At 44.4% G+C, this 25,209-nt stretch overlaps 1 protein-coding gene across 1 annotated transcript in view; it reads left to right on the forward strand.

Moving 5' to 3' along the window:
* Positions 1-860: 860 nt before the first annotated feature.
* Positions 861-25,209, forward strand: part of BMP4 (bone morphogenetic protein 4) — a 55,173-nt gene continuing 30,824 nt past the window's right edge. Inside the window, exon 1 of the mRNA XM_051621169.1 lies at positions 861-877. The gene's annotated coding sequence lies outside the window, so the exon portion shown is untranslated. The remainder of the gene's footprint in view (positions 878-25,209) is intronic.

Genomic DNA, 25,209 nt, shown 5'->3' on the forward strand with positions numbered 1-25,209 from the left:
GCTCTGGAGACAGGCTGGGAGAGTTGGGGTATTCAGCCTGGAGAAGAGAAGGCTCCAGGGAGACCTTAGAGCACCTTCCAGTGCCTGAAGGGGCTCCAGGAAAGCTGGGGAGAGACTTGGGACAAGGGCAGGGAAGGAGGAAGTTATTTCCTGTGAGGGTGGTGAGACACTGGAACAGGTCGCCCTGGGGAAGTTGTGGCTGCCCCAACCTTGGAAGTGTTCAAGGCCAAGAGCAACCTGATCTAGTGGGAGGTGTCCCTGCCCATGCAGGGATGTTGGAACTAGATGGTTTTTAAGGTCCTTTCCAACCCAAACCATTCTATGATACTGTGATTCTATGACTTCAGATATCCTTTGGTTATTGGTCATAAAATTTAGTCTTTGTACGTGATAAGCCATTTATGAAACTTATCTCTACTTTTGAATTAACCTGTTGCTCAGGAGCTTTTATGTATGGCCCAAGCTGTAGATTAGGTTCTTTGTGTTACCCTTTATTTGCAAAGAGAAACTGTGGTGAAATACAATGTCATGATCAGTTCAGAAACATGCACAGAAAAGATCTGCAACTTGGAGAAGTGTATCTTCATTCCTGGATGATGTAGTAACAGTTTAGCTTGTACAGCTGATTTTACAAAAATATTTATCTCAGTGAAATTAATTCCAGCTCACTTTTCATTTCTTCTTTTAGTATTTTTCCTTGTTCCCTCATTTGGCTTGTGATGAGGTGAGAGTTGCAGCGATGGTTTGTAGGAACTCCAACATCACTCTAACAATGAAGTCTTCTGAGAAGCACCGTGAGGCTCCTTGCAGCCATTTGCACTGACACACCAACACCACCATGTCGGAATTCCAGTGGGAAAGACTTCACATCTGCCTGGTAATGTAACAAAGCAATGTTAACATTTTCATAACATGTTCTGAAGTCAGTTTGGTTTGGCTCACCAGTCAGATTCTCGAGCCAAAGAGACTGTCCTGAGAGTGGTGTCAGCAGAGGAGCATTACCTACTAGTAAGTCAGGCTGCAGGATCTGCAGTGCCATTTTCATAAGGCAGTTAGAGTGGCAAAGCTTTGTAAAATCCCTTATTTTTTCTGCTTGTGCCTACATACTTGAAAAGATGTAAAAAAACGTGCACACACCACTGTACAGTGAGAGACACTGTTTTCATCCTGATGCTTCCTAAGGAATTCATAAGAAGTCCAGCCTCCATTTGATATTTTTTCTGAAGCTCACCTCAACTATCCCAAGTTTAGAAGAAGGTGCTGGTTAAGTATTGAGAGACTGTCACTGTAGGTGGTGAGTGCATTTGATTGTGGTCTGCCCCTCACAAAAAGACAGCAACAGTGATTTTGAATCTGGCACTGAAAGAAATAACATGAACTGATGGGTGGGAAGCTGAGGAGGAACATTTCTGCACAGGAAAATGTATGCAAATAGCAACACTGTGTAATTAAACATTGCTGCATTTTACTAAGGGATGCCTTGAATGCTTCATGACTGAAACCTCTCATAGCCTTGCAGGGAGGATACTCTAATTCAGCCACAGTTCAGTGGGGTCAGTCCAGGAATTAGAGATTGAAATCCCATTGCCATTGGGACAGAAGTTGAATAAGAGTGGGAATAACAATCCCTTCAACCCTCGATGCTTTTCATTCCAGCTGGACTTGCCACGCTGATCCTGTTGATGTCCCTGATAACTCTCTCTCTGTGTATGCCTGGACAGATTTTTTAGTTTGGGAATTGGTTGTTCTTTGTATGTGTACTTGTATTTACATGTGAACAAGAATATTTGTTCGTCATCAGCCTTTGTTCTCCTATTTTTAAAAGGCTTACTCTTCCCTTCAAAGATTAGAATCAGCTCCATCTGATTTAGGTGACAGTTCTCACCCCATGAGCAGCAAGAAATTGAAATGAACTGTTTCTGGAATGAGCCATTGTTGATCCAAGCTGTCCAACAAGTACTTGAATAACAAATATCTCTTACCAAACCTACTGGTTCATGAACAGAGAAAAAGAATGAAGTTCACTGGATTGCTTGTTTGCAAAACACAGTTCAGCCCTTTCTCTGCCAAAGTCGAGCTGTCAGGAACTAGATCCTTAACTGCTACAAACCAGCTCAACTCATTGACTTCAGTGGGGAGGTGACAATTTACATTAAGTGACCATCCAGCCTCAAAAGTGCAGCAAAGAGACAGCAAATTCAAACCCACAAATGATGGGGAATGATAGCAAAACATTTCAGAATAGCCAGAGAGATTTCTGGGGTAAATTGCAGGTATGGTCTGGTTTTGTTTGTTTGTTTGTGGGTTTCTTTGTTCCAGAGATAAGGCTTTTTTGACTCTTATCTCCTATTCCAGCTTAGTGCTTGCAAAGATCAAGTGAGAAGCAAAAGCTGTGAGGAGGGACAATGTTAGCACAAGAGATGCAGCTGAGGGCAATGGGCAACTTTAGGAACAAAAGCTCTTCCTCTTGGAAATTTTTGCCCTTCTTTCTTTCGGTTGGTTCATTAAATAATGCAACTTCCAGCTAGAAAAGCTGCTGTGCTCATGTTGCTGGGTCATCACCATTGCAGGAACACCACCTGATCAAATACATCAGATTTTCCACTGAAGTTGTGTTGCTGGGTTTAGCAGTCCAACTGGCTCGAGGATAAAAATCTTAGCATTTTCAAATGTTAGAAATTGAATAATTTGCTTGATCTTCTCTTCTGTGGTTTAGTCATGAGGCAGTTGTATAAGGAGGCATCATGCCCAAAGTAGGAACACATTGAAACAGTAAATTCTTCAGGCCAAGTGAGCATTGTGGAGTATTCTGCACCTGTGCAGTTGTTGTTACTTTTGAAGTTGTTGTGTTTGTCCTTGGAGAAACATTCTGGGGAAATTGTGCCTCCTTGAACTCCAAGCAGATTTAAAATGAGCCAAACTTGGGGGTTGGATGGGTGTAGAGTTAGTATTAAGTCAAACAGCTCTGGGAGGAAGATTCAGTCATCCAAATTAAACAAACCTGGGGAGTAAAGGAGCTAAAATGTGATTGCCTTACATTGAACATGGGTCTTTGGGTGTGGGGAGATGAGAGGGTCTAAGAAGTGAATGGGTGACCTGTGGATTCAATTGGGCTGGAGAGGAATCTTAATGGAGATGTCCCCCTCTTGTCAGAATGGCAAAAAACATCCTTCAGCACTAAGCAGCTTTCCATTAACATTTTTAAAGCTAATTTGCTCTCATTTAGCATCTTATATTCATGGCACTGGGAAACAGGAATTAAATACAGCACATAATTAGGGGTTATTAGCATTATTTACTACAAGTGTGGCTGTAAGTGCTTCTTGGGTTGCTTTTTGCTACAGCTACACTAATACATACGAAGAGGCAGTTCTCCAAAATACTTCCATTGGAGAACACTGTTAGCATGAACAGGAATATCCCCCCAAAATGTAAAGCAAGATCTTTTTTTTTTTTCTTCTAATGAGCAGATCATGGCAGCTACTCAGGATATGCCAATGACTGAACTTTTTGCTCACTTGCCACTCACGTCTCATGGATGAAAAAATGTTGGCATGAGATTTCTAAATTGCTTCTGCAGCAAGTAATGCCAGCAAAAAAGTTTTGAAAGAGTTAATCTGCAAAATCCTGTGAATGCCAGGGCATATATTGCAAACTTGAATAGCTAATGGGTTGGTGAATCCTGTAGCTGTTATCTTGTTCCAACTATAGGAGGCATTTCTACGAAACTTTTGTGGAAATCAGCCGTGGAGTTTTAAACTATCTTAAAAGAGGAACATTAGTGAACAGTTTCTCTAGCATCCTGCTAAATTTCAGGAGTCCTTCAATGTCTGTAATTAGGAATAGCCTGACTCACTCTAACAAAGCCATAGCAGCTGAAGATTTGGCCCACGAGCTGTATCCAAAATACTGCAAATTCCTACAAAAAGGAATTCTTTGTCTCCATTAGCATTTCAACACACACTCACTACAGAGATCTCACTGGGGGTAAAGCATTAAAACCCTTTCAAAAGTGGTTTAGTTGGCTAATTAGACAATAAGCATAAACCTGATGCATCCAGCTGTACAAATAAAACGTGACTTTAAAGTTTAATGTCCTGCGCGCTCGGAGTAGTCGTGAACTTGGAGCCAAGACGGGCTGAGAGGAAGGTGGCTGGCTCACAGCTCGGCCGTGGTGTGTCTGAAGGCTGAAACCTTTGGAGAACTAAAAGAGAGTTTATTTTAAGTGTAACTCAAAGGAACGAAGCACCAGTTACCGCGAATAAGGGTGATCTTTATCTTCCTTTGTTGGCTTGCGCAGAGGGAGAAGAATCTTAAAAGACTTGCGCAGCAGCCGCAGGCTTCACAAAGGGGATGTCTCCCTCACATTGCTGACATGTCTCTCATTTTTTGGGTGCTACCTTAGCGTTGAAGGAAATTAACAGGTCATCTTAATGCCCTCTTACGCCCTTGGCTCCTGGGTAGGTGTGATCAAGTAGCTAAACACTTACAGGGCTGACATTTCTCCCCTCCGTCCTAATGCATCCATCCTGCGATTGTTTAAGGAAAATTAGGCTCCTCTTGTGCAGTTTTCCACTTTGGCTCTCTTGGAGTGGCACCTGTAAGGGCTCACTTTGAGAGATTGCTAATGTGCTAATTACCCAGGACTCAAAAATGCAAGCTGTAAACAAATGAGGACTGTATTTATAATCAATCAATTTTATGACCTTCTGATGGTGATGATATCAGTGGAGTTTACATTGGGAGCCCTTGTACTCCTCCAGGGCAGCTGTGCCCTTATGTTTTAGTTACAGCTCGAAGAAGATTTTGCTAATTTACTTTATAGTAGGCGTGCTTAAGAAAAATATTACCTTCCCTAAACAGCTGAGCCCGTTACCAAGTCTCATTTTAAAATAATGAAAACACATGGACTGTCAGTACCTTCAGGGTGTATTGTCAGGTGACGAGCTGTTTTCAAAACATCCATGGCAGAAAGTAATGACTTCAGAGCAAAATATTGTTCTCGTTGGTATAAGTTGCCGTGAGACAAATCCCACACCCTCTGATGTCAATGGAAAGACTCCATTTGACTTCAAAGAGGTCTGGATCAGGTCCTGAAAGAAAAGTTGCCATCGTAAAACACCACAAATGCTTTATGGTTCATACATTTTAAAAATGCTCTGCTCGCCGGTGATCCTCTGTGCAGTTTACCTGGTGACATGTAACTTGTAATGTTGGTGTTTGCTTTGCGATGGATTTATGATAGAAGAAAGTCCATAAAGTCTGATTTGTGAAGTTTTAAAATGATGTCCTGGAAAGCCACACAATGCCAAGGTATACAAGATACCCTGTAATACCTCAGCTCGAGGAAGGCTATCCAACTTTCCTGATGTTACTTAAGTTCTCACAAAGAAAAACAATGTTGTTTAACTGTAGACAGATGTGTTCAAAATAGCTCAATTTTGTGCCCTTGTTCTTTAACTGGAATTGTTAGGGTTTTAATCTTAATTCAGATTAGATTTTAAGGACAGAATTGTTTCCTACATTTCACAAAGTTTTGCTCAGGTTGATTTGAGTACCTTTTAAAATGGGACAGGATGGAGGCCCTCTGTGTCTGTTATGAGCCCCTTGAGCTGGAAGCCCAGAGATAACTTTATTAGCTCCAAACCAGCAGCAGATGCAAGCTCTTCAGCATTAATTCCTTTCTCTTGACATTGTACACTGATTTAAGTGTGGGTTATAAATGAGATTTGTTCCTCAGGGTTGTTGAGGATGTGGCTCTGCAGAGAGCTCCATTTTGTCCTGCATCATATCTCCTATGGTCAGATGCCTGAGAGGACCATGCTGGAGACCTGATGCTGGTTGATTGTTTAAATTAGTTGTCCAAAAGGTGCTCTGGAGCTCTTCCAAGCTCCTGCAAATTAGTGCTTTCATTATACTGTGGCTGTTGTTGAACTCTTTTGCCTTCCTGTGATCTCTGCTGGGTGGGGATGAGAACGGCTCCTGCCTCTGGGCTGGAGGAACAGGACCACGCTGTCCCCTGGGGACATTCTGCTTCCCTGGGGACGCGGGGAGGGAGGCAGTGGGTGAGTGGTGCTGAGCAGAGGGCTCAGGGAGCCCCTGGGAGAGTGCTGCCCTCATCTTGGAAAGCTGAGCTGTTTGCAGGGCAGGCAGCCTGCCAGACAGCTGGATTGCCATGGCAAAGACAGTGTCTGGCCTTTTTAAAAGAGAAACTTGCTAGATTTATGTGCGGGAATGGATGTGGTCCTTCTGGAGTTGACGCGGTCTAATGAATGAGATGGGGAGGAAAATACTTTATACTTGCTATCAGGGGTTAACGACTCCTGCCCTCTCCGTTTTCCCCTGCTCATGTTTTCCCTCTCTCCCCCTCCTCCTCTCCCAGTCCCCCCCGCTGGGCGTCTGTATTTTCCAAGCAGTGGCACCACCTGGTTTGTTTTCTGTGTCAGGTATATTACAGACTGTCTGTCAGAGGTTAACTGCCACAGCCTGCCCGGCCTTTTCTCCTGTTGTACCTGGTCTAAGCTCCCTCCCTGCCTGGGTGCCTCTTGTTGTGTTTCCCAGAATGTAACAGTACCTGAAGAAAGCAGCTTTTCTGGTCCTTTTTAGATTTTCAGGATGGTGAGGATGCTGTCTCTGCCTGCTCGTGGCCTTTGGAGCCCACTGTGTTCCTCCACCTCTGCCTGTCTGCTGGAGCCTGAAAGATCTCACAGCACAGAAGTGCACTGAAGTTACACATCAGAGACTCTATTTGTCTTCTCTGCTCTCAAATTAAACACTGATGTGAATTTTCCTCTGTTGATGCCGACTCTGGCTGTGTCCCCAGTCCATATCAAAGAGGTCAATAACCCTCCCCAGCTGCCTACATGGAAGGGAAACTTCAGCCTGCAGCTCAGATGGGAGCTCTGGGATGGTTGTACAAGTGCTTGGCCTTAACCCTGAGTGAAGCAGGGCCTTCTGTTCTGGGCCAAGAGTGTATCTGGGCCCTGGAGAAGGTACACAAAGTCCTGGCTTTTTCAGGGTTGAGGCCAAGCAAAAAGAACAGTAGGAGGAGATTTAATACAACTGTTTGAAGAGCAGCTACAAAGATCACAGAATCATTAAGGTTGGAAAAGACCTCTGAGATTATCAAGTCCAACCATCAACCCAACCCCACCGTGCCCACTACACCATGTCCTCAAGTACCACATCTACACATTTTTTGAACACCTCCAGGGAAGGTGACTCCACCGCTTCCCTGGGCAGCCTGTTCCAAGATGATGGGATCAAACTCTTCTTGGTAGTGACAGGTGATACAGTAAGAGGTGATGGCCACAGATCTCTTTGTGGGAGGCTCACGCTGGACATTAGGGAAAACTTTTTTTCCTGGGAGGGGAGCACAGCACTGGACCAGGCTGCTAGTGGAGGGGGAAAGGAGGGAAATGTTCAGCCCTGGAATTTTTCAGACTCAGCTAGAAATATATCACATCCCACGTGGTTTTTCCTCAATAGGCACTGGCACAAACCCAGGTACACAGGTGCTCAGTGGTCTCAGCCCTGTGTCTCTCTTAACAGCCTCATAAACAACACACAAACCCATCCCTTCAGGGAAACTGAGCACATTTGACTGCAAATCTGAAGGGCCAACCCAAAACTTTCTGTGTATCAGTTTCGCTCCAGACTGTGAAGGAAACATCCATGTAAAGGTGACTTTGAGGCAACAGTCTGCAATGGGATGAGGAACTTCCATTGTATCTCCACAAGCTATCCTGCCCTTGGACCATTGCCTTGTTTTGGAAATGGGAGAAATGTCTGCATGACCAATTCCTGTCCTCCTAGTAATGTGGTTATTGGCTGTGAGATTCCTTTCCCTGCTGGTGCAGCAACAGGGAATTGTGTAGAATCACAGAATCATGCTGAATTGGAAGGGACCCATCAGGATCATCAAGTCTTGTGGTGAATGGCGGACTGAATGATCCCAAAACTAAGGTGTTGTAAAGCTGCTGGGGAAAATGGGGCTTCTGTGTTCCTGGGTGGGGCCACCCCTTAAGGTGACATTTCCTGCAGGTCACTCTTTGTAGGTTCACACCTTCTGCATCCCCAGCTTATCCGATGAACCAAAGGACCACCAGCAGCCAGGTTATGCAACAAGAGCACTATGTTGAATGCATCAAGCAGTATCTGATGCCAAGTACCATGAAGAATCGTGTCCAAGGCATATCAAATTGGGCTCTGAAAATTAATGGGCACATCTGACCTCCTTTCTGTGCCTGAGCTCCTTGCCTATAAAATGGGAAGTGTGCCACTTCCCCGTTTTGCAGGGTGAGCAGTAACTGATTCACATTGGCCAAGGGCTCACACGTTACATAGAAGTGCTCTTTAGAAAAACCTAGAGAGAAATTATTAATCCTGCCTTCAGTGCAGGGTTTGGGTTGCAAAAGAAGGCACAGAGAGATGGAGTGCATAGTGAGGGGGGAGCAAAGTATTGAACAGCTTCTCGTTCACTCAGCACTGTTCACTGTGTGTGAATAAGATCTGTATAAATGGTCTGAAATGATGCTGTAATTAAAGATCCCATCATGAGGCGTAAGAACAAGAGATCTGCAGTGAGATATCTGCTTTCCTTAATTGCTTGTTAATGGCAGTGCTTGGTTTTGAAGCCTAAATGCAAATTTTTTTTAACATGCCATTTAAAATATGGTTCCTCAGGGCAGAAAGCTTGTGTTCAAAGAAAGTTCTTTCGTTTGATTAGCCAGAAATTGAATCTGTTTTTGCTTTTTGGGCTTTTAAAGGAATGAATTCTTAGAAGTGCCCAGAAGTGAAATGCTTATCAACAGGTACTAGTGCTACCTTAGAGAAAGAATCAAGTTGCAGGAGTTTTGGAAAAAACCTTCTATTCAGATACCTTCAGTCACTGAATCAGAAAAAGTAACTGCATCAGGTGCCTCAAAGTACTCAGCAAATAAAAACATCTGGATTAACAGGGATCAGCTAAAATCAAATGCATAATTCAAGTGTATTTATGCAGTACACTGGAACATTTCAATAAACAGCAAAATCTGAGTGCAAGTTATCGAGATTGAGGTTATATTTTTTCCAAGTGATTCAAGATAAATAGAAGATCCTAAATACAATGGATTAATTGTTAAATACTGGAGTTAAGTTTCCTCACTGGAGCAGTAGGCAAAAGGATGGAGGTTTGTGATGCAGAACAAGACAGATGAAATATGAATCAGAACAAGTTCTCAGCTCAAAAGTATCAGCAGGACTAGAGTTGGTAACAACAAGCAGAGCTGTTGTTGACACGCATTTTACCAAGCTTAGGGTTGGTTTTCATAGCCAGAAATATTTTTCCTTGGCCCTGCATTTGTTGCATTTTTTCCAAGTATTCTGTATTGCCTATTAGCCTGTGGAACACCAGAGCATCTCTAGCACCACTGAGTGTCTCTTTGCCAAGTTCCAGGAATAGAAGAACAGCTCCCAAGAAAGGTCGTTTTTCTGGTATTCCAACTTGCATAGTGAAATGCAAAGCATTTGAAAAACAAGTGTGGGAACTTGGCTGGTGCTCCTTGGGAATTACCCATCCATTACCCATTCCCGCTTCCACAGACCAAATGGTGGAACGGAAACGGGAAGGTTTCAGGAGAAGAACAAGCTCCCTGGCTGGTTTCATGCTTCTCCACTGTGGAAGAGTAACATCTCACTCAAATGGTGTGTCCTTTGTCCTTTGCTACGAGGCTGAAAGGCACTGACACAAGCTCATGAAGAGGTGACTGTTTTCCATCCCGTGGCCTTGTGGTGCCTTCAGCCCCCTCAGACCACAGCAAGATACCATTGGGATTCACATAGAATCACAGAATCATCCTGTTTGGAAAAGACCTTGAAGATCACCAAGTCCAGCCATAACCTAAATCCACCAACCGTAACCTAATCTACCCATTCAGTGCTTAAATCATATCCCTAAGCACCACATATTTCTTCTAAACACTTCCAGGGATATTGACTCCACAACCTCCCTGGGCAGCCTGTTCCAGTGTCCAGCTGCTGCTGTCTCAGCCATGCTGGAATGATAAGGGCACATCAAGACACCATCTTTCAGATCCAATCATTGCAGTCTTACACTTGCTGCCTTTAGCAGAAGTAGCAGCAGCTTCTGGTGTGGATTGCTCCTGCCCTGCATTTTGGTGAGCTGTGGTAGCTTAGAAAGGGAAGAAGTCTTGAGCAGGGTCAATTTTAGCCTTCTGACTTTGATCCCTTCTGCCTTTCTTTTGTACTTAGGAATGCTTGGCAGGCTGGGCCATTTGTCGTGACAGTTTTGCAACCAGGATTGTCACTGTGGGCTAAACACAATGCCAGCCTGGGCAAAGATGTGAACCAGGGTGGTGGGTTGGCTCTAGCAGTTTTTTCTCTGTTTTATGTAGACCCCTGTGCATGGATTGAGGTTCCTTTTTGGCTCACAGGTTATGCAGAAGTGCCTTCAGCCTGGATGGGAGGGCTGCATGGACTGTAAAGGGTGGAAACAAACTGATGAACAATCAGTTCAAAGCACTGCTCCCTGTGTTCTCAGAGGGATATTTACAGGCATTCAGTATGCACAGTATTGGCTAGAAAAACCCCCTTTCTGTATTTTTTCTTGCTAACCTGTTCCAGAGTCCTCCCAGGGCAAGACTCTGATTTACCTCAGTGGTCCTTGTGCCCTTTCAACTGGAATAACACTGCAGGCTTTTCCAGACACCTTAAATAACATGAAGGTGACCCATGAACTGAACTAATAAACGAGTTGAGATCCTGAGGATCAGGCTTCATTGTCTCAGTTTCACCATCAGTTTTGGTTACTCCAAGCACTCAGAACCAGGGTCCTGAATTTTTCTCCCTTACTGTTAGTTCTCTGCTATGTTTAACCAGCCTCTCATTAGGCTTCAATTGAAACTTATTTTTCATGGGAGCTAATTTTTTTGATTCATGCAAACAATTAATGGTTATTCTTAGAGCTAGAGTGTAATGTCTTGCATGCAGCTGCCTTTGATTACCATGTTTCTGAGGGCCCCCCCATTATTTTGCCTCCTCTGTAAAGCCTTATATGATGTTATAGTCACAGATAGCCCAGCAAAAACTTTGCAAGTCTGAAAGAACAAAGTGTGGAAATAGTTGTCAGGAGCTGGAGGCTTCCATCCTGTTGCCTGGTTGCTTCCTGCTGGCCCCTGACTTCTGTAGAGCAGGAACTGGAGTTGAGTGACAATGAAGGGGTGAGGGACTTTCTGCTGCTGAATCTGGAGTCCTGGTGGCCACTAACGTTACTCCAGAGTGTAAATAATTCCCCTTTTCCTTTTTCCACATTTAACAGATGGTTGGGTGGGGTTGTGGGTCTAATACATCAAGCCAAGTGACTGGGGAAAGGCAGAGCTCACTGGGATGGGTTTGATACCTGTGAGAGTGGGGTGTTATTTTGGAGTAGCATTTGGGCTTTCTCCTGGATAAGACTGGAGGAGCCTTGCTGACTTGCAAGGCTGCCATTACACTGATTTGCTTGAATTTTTCTCTTTTGGTTTGTTCACTTGTTTTTCCTCAAAGCTCCTCACCTTTAGTAAACCCTTCTGCCCAACAAGGAGTAACTGGGACTTTAAGAGAGCCTAAGGTGATGGTCTTAAATTGTCCTAATTGTCCTAATTGTCCTTATTCTTCAAATGAAGAAACAGAACTAGGTAGGAAAATGTTTCTGCATTTCTTGGGGTGAATGAAGGAGCAGTGACCACTGCCTGGAGCAATATCCATCTTGGGTCAGGTGGTGCAGAGCTACAAATGGTGTGTAGCCTCTACCAGTAACCCCACAGCTGCATCCTTCTCTATATAAAGCAACTTACTGAGAAGTTAAAATAAGTCCATGTCATTGCTAAAGGTTTTAAAGTTTGCTTCAGCTGTGTTACATACAATTCTTTTTAAGTTCAGCATTTCAGACCTAGCTCTGCAAAGAGTCTTACCTTTGTGGCTTGCATCAAAATAAGCAAGTACTCAAAGCTTCACAAAATTGATGCTCTCAGTAGAGCTGGTCATAATTTTCTGTTGCAACAGTTTTCAAATGGTTCAATGGTTGCCAAAAGCCAACAAAAACAGTTTAAGAAAAGACACTCTTTGATTTTAAAACAAAAAGTGGGAAAATGTCGAGGAAAAGGATTTTTTCCCCCCGTTTTCCTCTAAATTTTTGTCAGGAAAACAAATACTTTCATGAGTATTTCCAGCTTTAAATAGTTCCTTGAACTGTCTTGGTTTGTTGAGTTGAGCATAGAGCAAGCTAGGGTGTTTTAGGTTGGGTTGTTTGTTTTTTTTCAAGCAGGCACAAGCAGGCACATGTTAGCTGTGGAGAGATATGGACAGAAATACACTGATACATGCACAGATCATGCAGATATGACTTTAGCCACTAAAGAGCTTAAAATTGCAAAGCAGTTTTGTCAGCTATCGAAAGCCAAATCTATTTTTAAAAAATCAGGTAGTTTAAGGGTATCTAAGCCAGCAAGCTTGTAACTTCAAGCAAGATTTTAACTTCAAGGGTATAGCTTAGCTTTTGAAACGGTCATGTTGGAGCCCCCAGCCTGTGAGCAGCTGCACATATGAGTAGCTTTGCATCTTGCAGTCTCTTTGGTATCATCTACCCAATGCCCAAAGCTCAACTGTTGGTTTTGCTCTGGCCCCTGCCCCTGCTTTCCACCCACATGGCTGCAAACATCGGGCACATCATGGAGGGAGCAGAAGGGCCACCTGTGGTGTGTCTCTCTCTTAGGTCCTTCCTGGAAATATTTATGTGTTTTGAGTCACCCTGCTTGGGGATTTGAATCTTTTTAATCTACCTATCCAGTCTTTTATGTGTTTCAGAACAGGCTCAGCACTGGAGATCTTACCAGGGGCCTCTAGGTGCTACCAAACTGCAGATATTAAGACCAGTTTCTAGGCCTGGGCACCAAAGTTTGTTACAACACTTATTTATTACCAGTCTCATATAACTCATTCATGGTAAACAATGCAGGTTTTATGATGTGTAAGTAATAGGAGACCTTTGCTTTTTCCACTAACAAACATGCCATGGGTAATTATTCCTGTACTAAAACGACATGTGGACATATTTGCGACATGCAGCAGTCCCATTTCTTTGAAGAGAAGCATTATTCTAAACAAGGTTAGCCACCATTTATTTCGAGGGGCTCTTGCATTTCTCTGTCTGAAGGGCTTTGTGGCTTTCCTTGTCTATTTGATAATCATTAACATGTTCCGTCGTTAACCTTCCAGCAGCTTCGCTTGAAACTTTATATGCGACTTTTCAAACATTTCTCCTGCTTTGCAGACTGTGGTTTGCTGGGGCTGTTTTTATAATCACTAGTGGTAAAATCAGGAAGATGAAAAATGGGTGTGTATTGAAGAGCAGCATATCCAGTATTCTAGGTCTTAAATTAGAGTGATGAGCACAAACATTGCAAACAGAGCTTTTTCAACTCGATCGCAATTATATTTGAAATTACCTACAATTACCAGTAACCATCTCAAAGCTAGAAATTAACTTTGTAGGCTCTCCTCCAGAGGGATCAGCTGTTAAACGTGCTGTCTTGTGCAGCTGAGTGGAGGGGAGGAAAAAAGGGCAAGGAGGTGTCTGAATGGCAACCGTGCTGGCTGCTGGCTGCAGCAGAGTTGCTGCTGCCTGCCACCACTGTGCACACTTCCACTTTGCCACAAACCCAAGCTGCTTTTTGAGGCCTCATTTGGGAAACTGGCTTTGTTGACCTCAGTGGACTCCAATCCTGGAAGCCAGTGCAGAAACAGCCTTTATTTTTGCTGTGAAAACTGGCAGAGGGACCGGTGGAGCTTAGTGGGCTGTGCTGGTGGAGAGCAGTCTGTCCATGTCTGCTTCCTTCAGGTCAAATCATGAGCAAAAGGTTATGTTGATGGCAGATCCACTTACTGCCTGCCCAGCTAGAAAGTAGTATTTTCTAATTCCTGCTCTGCTTGATGACTTCCTGCTGTTACTTCTTCAATGGATCTTCATTATTCATTTGGCTAACTCAGTACCATGGCCACCGTGGCTAGGGAAGTTCAGACTCTTTTCTCTCGTCTTCCAGAATCCATCAGTGCACCCAGATGTTGCTGTGGCTGCTGTGGACTCACTGGTTTTTGGCTAGTGGAGCTAAGGGAGATATTTTGCCCAAAGCATCTCAGAAATGCTTGTGATTTCAGTTTCCAACATGACTCTGAGCTGGGGAATGAGAACGTGCCAGGAGTGTCAGTGACAGCTTTAGAAATGGATTGTTTGCATAAACTTGAAAACAGTACAAGCATAAATGTATTTCCTTTGTTTAACTTTTCCCTCTTGTTTACTCATCTCTGCTTCTAAAAGGCTTTGCAAGTAAACTCTGCAAATCTGTAAGTTTCACAGGCATGAATGGGGGCTGGGAGCTCTGGGATGGCTCCTTGGCCCTGTCGCCTGCGAGCTGAGGCACAGGGTAGGATCACAAGGCCCTGATCCGTGAGCCATCCAAACCAGCAGGAAGATTCTTTCTTACTTTGCTTTTACTTTCATTGACTCCCCAAGAACAGCACGCACCTCCTAGGGGCTCTGAAGTGATGTCTGTAGAGCTCTGGGAGTCTCAGCCCTTTCTCCACGGGCTTCACAAAAGTGACATGGAAAACCAGACAGGCTGAGGATCCATCAGTCCTTTTCTCTTTGATAGAGAAAAATGACTTAGGCTGTGGATTGTTGAGGGAAGTAACTGGGTTTTATTCCTGTGCTTTACAGCACCAGTGCAGCTGAGTCCTGGTCTATGTGCACTGGGGAGGAAGAAGAGGAGCTTCAACTATACAACAAATGAAAGTCCAAGTCTCCTTTTGCCTTATAGAATAATTCCTCCTACTCTGCATTTATCTAGTCAATTACAATTAAAAGTAGATGACATTTTACACAGTTACTAAAACTGCCAACTTTCTACCAATCTGAAGGAACCCAGACTCCATGAGGCCCAGAGCTCACATAGCCCCTCTTTCTCATACGTGTGCACCCCCATAAAGAAAGGCAGTGTGTGGACTCTGAGGGTCAGTCTGGGCATCTCCAGACACATCAGGTCAAACAACTTCTTTCACAAGTGACCCCAGCAAGGTCAGGAGAATTGCAATCCTGAGGGACTGTTTGTGCCAGTAGTCACCCACCATTGTGGAAACTTGTCCTCAGCAAGTGAGTACTCCTACATGCCTCATGTCCTGTTTGGGGAGTTGTGACTGCTCACAGTTGCTGGATCCTGCAGGAAATCAGTATCTGTGGCCAACATTTTATTTCTCTGAAATTGTCTCTTACATCAAAATAAACCCAGTGGTCTCCTGACTGACACAGGTTTGATTTGTTATCATACACCTCATAGAACAATAGATGGTTATCCCTTTTCCTTTCTCTTTTAAAGATTTCAGAGTCTCTTTTCTGGACACAGTCCTTGGAGTAGAGTGTTAAACCAATGCATTCCCTAAGCAAGGAGGATTTTACACATCTGTGATAACTGTGGTCACCCCAAATCTTTTCCTTGTCTCCCAAACTAGATAGCTGGGGTAGCTGGGATGCTAGTTAATATTCAGGTGAACCTCTAACCTTGTCAGATGGGTATTAACACTGTCAGGTGCATAAAATTATTTGGCATGACAGTATGGTTGTTGTAGCTTTGCCTTTCTGTAAGCCAGTACCACCATCTGCTCTGAAAGCTGCACCACTGGGTGAAGCCTTTCCAGGGCTCCCTGCTGGATCATCCAGTGGTCAGCTGGGACAGCTTTCAGAAGCATGGAAAGCCCTTCTCTCTCCCCAGGGTTGCTGCTTTCTCTGCTGGATTACAGCTCCAAGGAGAAAAGCTGCTTCTAAGGTTGGATTGGGCATATAGTGGTAAAAAGCTCAGTTGCCACTGTTGCTCATGAAGGATGACTAATGTGAAAGTACTTTTCTTGAGCAGCCTAGTAGGTCCACATTTCAGCTCTGTTCAGTACAGCACTTAGGCAATAAATATGCTACTGGAAAAGTATCTGGACCATACATTTATTAGTCTGTCTAAAAGCCCTGTTATTTCTTCTTCAGTTCTGAAGTAAATCACATCTTTCAAAAGCCACAGTTGTGGGGAAGTGTCTGATTTTGATAGGCGTTGATATTGCAGCTCTTGCTGATGTTAAATAAGCCTATAGATGCTCAGTACATCTGCAAATGAGACACAGCTTGGCTCCCTTCAGTGGTTTGGTGTTGTTTTTTTTTTTTTGAGAAATCCCTCTTTGAACTACCCATCTGCAGGCTGTTCCTTTTTACTGTCTGTGTGGCCACTCTGCAATTACCTGTGGGTTTATGATCCTTCTCCAGAGGACAAGCTGGTTGGACAGTCTGAGGATAAAGAAAGATGGGGGTGATAAAATGGGGCAGGGTATGATATCAGTTACCAGTGAGTGTCCCTCCTGATTTACACTGCTGTGACTTTGCTTTGGATCTGGCTCCAAGGTTCTCCATAAATGGCCATTTCAATAATTTTGGAGTTTAGTCTGTTGAATAAAAATGCACCATCAAGATTTGGGGGCCTTTTTGACTGCAGGGAAAACTGGAGTGAACAACTCATGGGCAAAATAAGTGGAAAGTAGATCTGTGGAAGAGGGAGGAAGAAACTAAAATATGTTTTTAAAGGGTTTATGGTGAGCAATTCATTTCCTTAACCCCTGGTTCAGTGCTGGGCAACAGTAAACAATGAAGGAGCCACAGTTGTCTCTGAAATGAATTGACCAGGCAAAGAAAATTTCCCAAAGTGGCAAAAGAGTTTGAGAAGCTGCTTTAAAGGCTCTGAAAGGGCTGGGGAAGTTCAGGTGAGTGCTTAAATCCTCTTGGAAATCTGGATTAGTGTGAGGTGGAGGGAGAGCAGATCTCCAAATCGTTGTGTTCTTCTGAGGGGCTTGTTTATAAATACTGTCTCTGATTGTTCCTGTGCAAGGTCAACTGTTCAGTTGTGTGAAATCCCCCGAAAATAAAGAAGTAGAGAGATGGATTCAGGAGCTGAAGTGAGCATGCACAAGTCTACATGAATCAATGGCACTGCCCAAATCTGAAGTCAGTGCAGAGCTGGGCCTTGAATCAGCTATTTTTAGCAGTCAGTAGTGCAAGAACACAATCAGTCTATATTTACATCAGATAATACTTGTGTTTAGTATCTAATTACCATCAACCCTGTTTACACATATAATTAACAGTTTGACATTCCGCTGGGTTGACATCTGTAGAATTCAAAAAGGGCTCAGCATCTCCAAAGGGTGTTTTTGTTTCAGGTTAGACGTGGTCTGATTGTCTAAATTAAAGACATGTCAAACCACATGAAAAGTCCAGGAGAGAAGGTAACCACACAGGACGTGGCATGTGGGCCAGGTAATCACAGTGGTGGAAAGAACGGCCACACTTGTGAGGAGGCTCCTCCTCTACAGGCTTTGGAAAGAAAAAAAAAAAGCTCCTTTTTTTGTTTTTAGTAGGAAATAAAAAATTAGTAAATGCAACCCCTGGCTGCAAGGAAGCACAAATAAAGCAAACCAGATGTTCATTAGCTAATCACTTACAATTTTTCCCCCTCTTGTTCTTCGTGGAGGAAAAGAAAATTGAGCATGTGGGAACTTGCCTGTTGAGAAAACATTTGGATCTTCAGTCATTTATCTGTTTCACCTCTGACTGGGTTCAGGCCTCCATGAAAAGGCAGGCAGGGTGCTATCAGAAAGAGAGGTCAGCAGGGATCACCAGGGATCACTGCAGCTGCTTTTCAGCTGGGGCAGCCCTTGGGGCTATCCTTGCTTTTGTGGGCACGGAGAGACAGTGAAAAACAAAACAGAAAAGCAAACAAAAATGCAGGGGGTGCAGTGGGGCTTTTGAACTGCACCACTTGTGCTTGTCTGGTTCCCAAATTGCAGTGCCATTTTTGTGCAGCCCTCGTCCCGCTCACGTCCATCCATCAGGGAGTGTGTTTATTGGAGGGAATACCAATGAATCCCCAATGGCAAGCTGCTCATTCCCCAGTGTTATCAAGGGAAAGTAACATTACCTTTCTTCCCTTTGGATTGATGTCATTTTTCTTTCCACCCCTGCTTAAGATGAGGCAAAAAAACAGAGGCGCAAGTTTATCCTGCAGTTGGTGGATTTTCTCAGTCGTGCTGGCACATAAAGGCATCTGTGCAGAAGCAGCAGCCCACGTGCCTCTTTGTTATTCCAACAGGCAAAATTGCAGTAACTCAGCCAACACCTCTTTCATTAGTGGCACTTCCTTCATGCTTTAACAACGTTAATTACAAAGTGTTAATTTTAACGCGCAACGGCACGATGGTTCTGAGGAGCCTGGCCCTACTCAATAGGTTGGGCAGGTGTAAGAGCTTGCCTACCAGCAAGCTGGGCCATGCTTATCATATTGTCATGTGAAAACTGGCTCCCTGTGGGCTGGTTCACTTGGGAGAGCTGGTCTGAGAGGTTCAATCAGTCTTTCTCTATAAGAACGAGGCTTTATTTGGGTCTTGTTTTCCCTTCATGGTGGTAGCACTGAGATTCATGGTCATTTCGCTCCTAGGGGGAATGAGCTCCACAGCCATGGGCCAGTTGGCAAGAGGATGCTTACATGGAACGGTGTCTTTTGAGGCCAGCAGACTCTGAGGGAAGCAGATGTCAAGAGAAGTCACAAAAAGGGTGAGGTGACATCCAGAATAATTTGTGTGAGTCCAGGGAGAAGTTATGCCTAACCTGGCAGCTTTCTTGGATTTGAGTGTGCTCTACAGCTCCCTGAAAAAAGATTGGGGGAAGGAGAGGTTAGTCTCTTCTCACAAGGAACAAGTGATAGAACAATAGGAAATGGCCTCAAGTTGTGCCAGGGGAGGTTTAGATTGGATCTTGGGAACAATTTCTTCCCCAAAGGGCTGTCAGGCCCTGGCCCAGGCTGCCCAGGGCAGGGGTGGAGTCCCCATCCCTGGAGGGATTTCAAAGCCCTGTAGATGTGGTGCTGAGGGACACGGGGCAGTGGTGGCCTTCGCAGTGCTGGGTTAATGGTTGGACTCAATGATCTTGAAGGTCTTTTCCAACCAAAATGATTCTGTAATTCTATGATCCTATGATCCTAGATAGCTGGGCTTTCTAGGCAAGAGGACTGCAACGGGCTGTACCTATCTGGACATCAGTAACTCATTTCATGTTGTGCTGTTTGCATGTTTATCACATACACTGGAGATCAGAACAAGTACTGTTAAGACACTTGAAGAACTGACTGAGTGACAATAACAAGCAATGTTTAAAGGGAAAGTATCTGGCTGGGTTTATGAGTGGAGATCTTCAAGGATTCGTCTTGGGGACGGCTCTAATTTAATATTTTCATGAATGACCTTGGCACACAACATAGTATGTGGCTGGAGTCTGCTGATGACACAAACCTGGGAGACGTGCCATACAGAAAGAACTGGATGACCTTGAGGACTGGAGTAATAGAAATGAGATGAAATCCAGTAGTGAAAAATGCAAAGTCATGAGTTTAGGGAGTAACAGGAATTTCCACTATAAATTGGAGACTTGTCAGCTGTAGATGACAAAGGAGAAGAAACACGTGTGGATAGTTCAGTAACAGGATGGTCTCTGAAGAAGTTATCCACAACTTCAGATGTGCTCTGGGAGGTGTTTCTTCCTGGAGAAGGTAGATATGCCATTTCCCAGGAACTGGTGAACCCAGTCCATCCTATGGACAGTTCTGGTCCCCATGTCTTTGAAGTGTGAGTTTGAGTTGGACTGCATACAAAAAGGATGGTGAAGATGCTGGGAAGGTGGAGAGCTTGTCCTTTGAGAGAAGAATGAAAGAGCTATGCTTTTAACCTGGACAAGTGAAAGCTGAGAAGGAGGTTGATGGCTCTACAGCTCTTCATCAGGATGGTAAACATCAGAGAGCAAAATAAGCTGTATAGGTTAAAGAAGAAAAGCTAACTGGGTACACATTGGCCCAAGCACACTGGTCTCAAATCAGAGGAAGGTTTGTGGCTATGCAGAGCAGGGAGGCTCTGAAACAGCCTTCCAGTAGCAGCTGGGGACAAACATAAGGACTCAAGTATGAGTTATAAGAACAAGCTTGGCAAGTTTGTGGAAAGGATTATAACACCTGGGCTTGGAGAATACGTACTTTGGGGGTTGTTTCCTGGGGAGTGCTGAGCCTTGAATGACTTAGTTTTTGGTGTGATTTTGACCACTGGTTGTATCAGTGGTTCCATGGCTAGTGACTTCCTTACCTGGACAGGAGGACCTTGTTCTCAAGGGACTAACATCACATTTGGTAGGAGCAGTCAGCTGGTCATCTCTCAGGGTGCTTTAGCATTTACTGAGGTTTGTGTAATTAGAGCTTGGTGGGAATCAGATGTTTTATGTTGGTGTGTATGTGATTAACCTGGTTCAGTTAATGGACACTGCACTCAATCCTGTGGTTTCTCTGTGTTGATTCTGAGTGTGGTGTGTATCTTTTGGGTGTTTGAGTTGTTTTATGTTCCTGGGTGTCTACATGACCTGATTAAAACTCCCAGGTTAATGCAAATGCAAACAGAGACCGCAGAGGAAGGCCTGGCCAAAAATTGCATATTGTACAGCATATAACTGGCTATCACTGCATTCAGGAGATAACTAGGGTTATACACATTAACCCAGCAGTGATCAGAAAGCACAGTTGTTAGTCTGGTCACTGGTGGCTAACAATGAAGGATTTAGGTCTAGAACAGCAGTAACAGATAAATCATAAAAGCATGGAATCACAGACTGGTTTAGATTGGAAGGAACCTTCAAGATCATCCAGTTCCAACCCCCCTGCATGGGCAGGGACACCTGCCACCAGACCAGGTTGCTCCAAGCCCCATCCAACCTGCCCTTCAACACTTCCAGGGATGGGGCAGCCACAGCTTCTCTGGGCAGCCTGGTCCAGGATCTCACCACCCTCACAGCAAAGAATTTCTTCCTAATGTCTAACCTAAATCTCACCTCTTCAGTTTTAATCCATTCCCCCTCATCCTCTCACTCCCTGCCCTTGTCCAAAGTCCCTCTCCAGCTTTCCTGTAGCCCCTTCAGGTACTAGAAGGTGCTCCAAGGTCCTGGAGCTTTCTCTTCTGCAGGCTGAACAACCCCAACTTTCAGCCTTCTTTGTAGGGGAGGAATAAATATTAGTGTTGTTGGATTCAACTGCTAGGGAGAGACAACTCCTTGCCTTTGTTGTATCCCTTGTTGTGTCCCCTGAACAAGCTTTCCATGAGGCTCAAAGGGACCTTCTATCCTTGCCTTAAATCCAGAGCTGAGAAACTGGTGCTTAAACAAACCTATCTTTTAAACTGAATTTCCCAAGATGTAAAAAAACCCAGGGACTGTTCAAAAAACAAACTGAAAGAGAAACAGAGAGAGATGTCAGTGACATCCAGGCTCTGAAAGAGCAGCAGCAATGTCTCCAGCCACTCCCACAGGGGTAAATTTCACAGGTGCTTTTGAAAAGTAGGCTGTTGACTTCAAAAGAGAGGAAAATAAATTAGAAGAAGTTAAAAATGGTGTCAGCAGAGGAGATTTCTGTCCCTGCATGTAGCCTGATGCACTGACCCCATGCAGCCTGAGCAGGTGCTGGAAACAGAAACCTCCAGCTGGGAAGGTGGGCTCCTTTCCCTGCCATGACCCCATCTTACAAAGCCCCTCATGAGCTTGTCTTGAACCAGCAGCACGTCTGAGACATGACTGGGCTGATTGTTCCCTTGATTTCAGTGGCTCTTTCGGGGTTAAAGTTAAGCATGTGCTTAAGGGCATTGCTGGAGCAGAGCCAGCCTGAGCTACCTTGCTAGATGCTGGCCCAAAGCAATTCCTGAAAACTCTTTTCTTTACATCAGCCAACCCGTTGACTTGCAAACTATCAACTACTTGGAGCTGCTAAGGCTGGCTGTTATTTTCTGGTACCTTGTGGTTTCCTGCAACACTGTGATTAGGAACTTGGGTAAATTCTATTCCAATATTTCACTTTTGGAGTCCTTCACTGTGGACGTTTCTATAGCACAGCCCAGCACATCTGGCCACTTTGACTTACCCTAGGGAAGGCACGTCAGTTTAGCACTCAAGTCTCTCTTCCTTTTGCTTTGCTAACCAAAATGTTCAGCTCCACAGAAATATCTGAAGGGAAGGTTGATGCAAAGAGCAAAATCCGTGTAATGTGAAGTAAGGAAGAAGCCCAAGAAAAGATAAAGGAGGCTTTTTTAGGCTGCAGCTTTCCTCTTGCCTCATCTGACCTAAAGAACAGTGAGTACTTAGCATTGCTATAGAGGTGGGCAAACACTTTCTCTTGTAGATGACAATTGCTGTAGTTCAGTGGCTACTCACAGGATGTTCTTTCAGTGTATATGGAGTGGAGACCAGCCAAAGGGGATTAGGTAGTGAATCAAGTTGTATGTTTTCATCAGGCACAACTGACAGCAAAAGGGATCAATGAAAAGAAGTAGCTGACAATAAACAATAAACCTGGATTTTTCAGTCATCCCTCATTGCCTTCCTTCAAGGGAAGTGAACCCAACCTGCCCAGCCATAGCGGTCAGTGAGGGAAGAGTCAAAGTTTTTCAGCCCTTCCCTTACAGTCTTCTATAAGTAAAGGTCCTACATCATCTCTAGGTGCTCCAGGAGCTGCCATTTGAAAAATTAACTAATTAACAAGACAACTGTGAGACCCTGCTGAGAGAGAGCTCACAAAGACCTGTTGCTTGCACAGGATCATTTTTTTAGAAAGACGTGGTAGATCTGATCTGTAAAGGTCCTCCAGTACCTGTAGGGGCTACAGAAAAGCTAGGGAGAGACTTTGTACAAGGGCAGGAAGTGATAGGGTGAGGGGGAGGGTTTTAAGATGAAAGAGGGGAGATATAGATGAGCTATGGGGAAGAAATTCTTTGCTGTGAGGGTGTAGGCCCAGGTTGCCCAGAGAAGCTGTGGCTGCCCCATCCCTGGCAGTGTTGAAGGGCAGGTTGGATGGGGCTTGGAGCAACCTGGTCTGGTGGGAGGTGTCCCTGCCCATGCAGGGGGTTGGAACTAGATGATATTTAAGGTCTCATCCAACCCAAACCAGTGTTGGATTCTGGGAGTCATTGCTGAGATGTCACCCATACCCTGCCAGAGGCTGGGCTGAGGGTAGGGAGAGGAAGCTGTGACGAAGCTGTGGCACTGATTCCCTGGCTGAACCTGTATGTGAGAAGAGAGGCTTCAGCTGTGCTAAAGAGACCAGAATTTACTGGGCTGCTGAAGCAGAGAGGGGCAGTGTATCTGCTGCTCCCTTTGCCCAGGGCATATTGGCTTTTCGTACAGGTTTTGATTGCACCCTTCATTAAAAGAGCCATTCCTCCTTCCAAATTAGGTGGAATCCAGCACTGAAAGAATCCTGCCCAAGTCCCAGTTTATTTCTCCATAAAACATCTGTATTGTTCTTCCAGGATGGCTCTGCCAAATGAGTCCTCAATAAACCCAAAACCTGGCAATAGACAAAACGTTCAAAAGCGCCTTTTTAATATGGAAAAGTATCCTGCAGTGTTGCAATCTTCCAGTGGAGACCACCCCCTACCCCTGAGAAATGCAGAATAGCACCAGGCCCACAATTTGCCTGGGGTAAAGCAACAGAGCTGGGCCTGTGCTGATTTACTCCAGCCAGAGGATCTGGCCTCTGGTTTCTCAGGGTTTTTTTCCTTCTGTTTTGTTTTGTGTTGGTTGTTTTGTTTGTATTTTTACCCTAAAGATTCTTAACTTTTTTTCCCTTTTTTTTTTTTTTTTTTTTCCTGTGGATAGAAGCTTTGCAAGTTCCTTCTTTTATTGTTAGCTCATTTGGCAGGAGCAGCCAAGCAACAAAAGTGTTTTATTTGGAAATAGTTGAGGGGGAAGTCGACAACGTCCGTGCTCTATTCTGATTGTGTGAGCTCTGGGAGGTTTTCACCTCTGCTTCCAGGCTGCACCAGGCTGGGATTATCTCATTTGATTTGATTGGATCTGTGTGCAGTTAAGAAGTGGGGAAAATGAAAGGTTAGTGAAGTTTGCCTTTGTGTCACACTAGAAGCTTTTAGTTATTTCAGGGTGAAGTGCTCACTCTCCCTTCTCGGCGGGCTGAAATATCATGCAATGTTCCAGTTAGCTGAATATGAGCATGAAACTTGATTTTTGCAGGTTATATTTCATTGTAGAAGAGATCCTGAGAAAGAAACACAGGGGAGATGCCTATATTGGCTAAAGTGGGAATTTGTAGTGTGTGAAAGGCACTGGTAGCTGAATCTCCTCCATCTCAGTATCACATCCTGTAATGCTCACTCTTTTATGGCCAGCAATAATTATTTTGATCTCTGATGTTGCCCATGTCTCTTGATTTCTTTCCAAATCTTTAAGACCCCCTTCACAAAAGCTCCACTCAGCAGAGATGAAAGGCTCTGCTCAGCAAAGACCCAAAATAAACCAGAAAAGGTGCATTAATGTAGGTAGATCTTTTATTTTTTGTTTCCATGCTTGGAGGCTCCTGTGGATGGGTCAGGATCTGCCCCCTTTTGTGCAGTGCTGAGTGCTCACATGGGCTGGGCTTTGTCTTTCCAGCTGTGCTCTTCAGGACCAATCCCAAGTAGCTCAGGGCCATATTTCTAAGAATTCAGCAGCCATGGCCAGGGCCAAGTGAGGAATTAAAAAATGATCTTAATGTAAGGAGTAGGTAAGGGCTTGTGGCATGGGAAAGAGCTGCGTGTCCATGGGTGTTTATGTGGGTGTTAAATGATTCACACACGGCCAAAGAAGCCCTCAGTGTCAGCACCCAGATCAGCCTTTCAGAGGATGGTTTTGAGAGCCCAGCACTCTGGGAACAGCTTTTCAGCCCCTTCAATTTCCACCTGGGCAATTGTGATGAGATCTTCAGAACGTGGTGCCCATGGGGAGCTGCTTTTTCGGGTGTTTTGGTGGAAATGGCGTTGCCTGGGGAAGCTGGCCCTCTGCCCAAGTGCTGAGCTCTGAGGAAGCCAAACCCTAGTCCTAGTAGCCCCACTGGCCTGGGGCTGGGACATGGAGCCACTCTGCACCTTCAAAGCTTCCACAGCCACCACTTGAAAAAAATGTTTCCTACTTCACTGGCAAGTTAGTAGAGTTAATTAATTGATGCTTCGAAGACAATGTGATGATAGAAAATGCTGTTTACCAGATACATTTTGCTAGCACCCTGTGGGCATTTG

This window comes from Apus apus, chromosome 5 (assembly GCF_020740795.1).
Source record: "Apus apus isolate bApuApu2 chromosome 5, bApuApu2.pri.cur, whole genome shotgun sequence".
NCBI lineage: Eukaryota > Metazoa > Chordata > Aves > Apodiformes > Apodidae > Apus > Apus apus.